The sequence below is a fragment of the Bubalus bubalis genome, chromosome 20 (assembly GCF_019923935.1).
Source record: "Bubalus bubalis isolate 160015118507 breed Murrah chromosome 20, NDDB_SH_1, whole genome shotgun sequence".
NCBI lineage: Eukaryota > Metazoa > Chordata > Mammalia > Artiodactyla > Bovidae > Bubalus > Bubalus bubalis.
Genome location: NC_059176.1, coordinates 52,501,730 through 52,503,307, shown reverse-complemented (window position 1 = coordinate 52,503,307; position 1,578 = coordinate 52,501,730). Strand labels below are relative to the sequence as shown.

Sequence of the window (1,578 nt, the reverse complement as noted above, 5' to 3'; positions counted from 1 at the left end):
CAAGGGAGGCTCAAGAAGGAGGGAATATATGCGTGCATCAGAGTGATTTGTTGTACAGCAGAAACTAACACAACATTTTGAAGCAATTAAACTCCAATAATAAAATTTTTAAAAAGGGCAAGATGGATGGAGCCTTCAAGGACACTGATTTGGTAACCTTTGCAGAGAGCAGAGTTTTCATGGTAAGAGGAAGAAGTTTATAAATAGAAGTAAGTGGAGCTACTTCTCTCCCAGTACTTTGTAATTGATGTCATGACACCTTATTTCATATAATAGGGCAAAGATGGTGCAATAAGATTACCTCTAGCTTAAAAAGTAGCCTCACTGTCAGAGGTACCAGTGGGCTCAGAGTGGGACAAAGGAGAAGCAGATAGGGGCTGCCTCCCTCACTCTCAGAGTGTTCTCTCTCCATGTATCCATCAACAGCAGTGGATCTAGCAATGTCTGCTGATAGATTTGAGACAAAACAAAATTTTCATGAAATAGACTTCCACTCCCATGTCCCTGGGTATTGTTTTCCTACCTGAATTGAAGGCTGTACTGTGCTAGTGCTCAGGTCTATATGGAAAATTAACTTAATAAATCGATGCTTATCCATATAGGCTTATTTGGTTTTTTTTTTTTTTTGGTCCCACCATATGGCATATGGGATCTTAGTTCCCTGGAATGTGAAAGTGAAGTCGCTCAGTCATGTCCACCTCTTTGTGACCCCTTGGACTGTAGGCTGCCAGACTCCTCCATCCATGGGATTTTCTAGACAAGAATACTGGAGTCGGTTGCTGTTTCCTTCTCCAGGGGATCTTCCTGACCCAGGGATCAAACCTGGGTCTCCCGCACTGCAGGCAGACTATTTACCATCTGAGCTCAAAGTCCCTAGTTCCCTGATCAGGGATCAAACCTGTGCCCTCTGCATTGCAAGTGCAGAGTCTTAACCACTGGACCACCAGTGAAGTCTCCAGTTCAGTTCAGTCACTCTGTTGTGTCCGACTCTTTGTGACCCCATGGACTGAAGCATACCAGGCTTCCCTGTACATCACCAACTCCTGGAGCTTACTCAAACTCATGTCCATTGAGTCAGTGATACCATCCAACCATCTCATCCTCTGTTGTCCCCTTCTCCTCCTGCCTTCAATCTTTTCCAGCATCAGGATCTTTTCCAATGAGTCAGTTCTTCACATCAGGTGGCCAAAGTATTAGAGTTTGAGCTTCAGCATCAGTCCTTCCCATGAATATTCAGGACTGATTTCCTTTAGGATTGACTGGTTTGATCTCCTTGCAGTCCAAGGGACTCTCAAGAGTCTTCTCCAACACCACAGCTCAAAAGCATCAATTCTTTGGTGCTCACCTTTCTTTATGGTCCAACTCTCACACCCATACATGACTACTGGAAAAACCATAACTTTAACCAGATGGACCTTTGTTGGCAAAGTAATGTCTTTGCTTTTTAATATGCTGTCTAGGTTGGTTGTAGCTTTTCTTCCAAGGAGCAGGTGTCTTTTAATTTCATGGCTGAAGTCACCATCTGCAGTGATTTTGAGCCCAAAACAATAAAGTCTTTCACTGTTTCTTTCCATTGTT

At 43.4% G+C, this 1,578-nt stretch overlaps 1 non-coding gene across 1 annotated transcript; it reads right to left on the bottom strand.

Moving 5' to 3' along the window:
- Positions 1 to 877: 877 nt before the first annotated feature.
- Positions 878 to 950, bottom strand: TRNAA-UGC. Its single transcript has one exon. It is a non-coding gene; the product is annotated as a tRNA-Ala (tRNA).
- Positions 951 to 1,578: the final 628 nt, after the last annotated feature.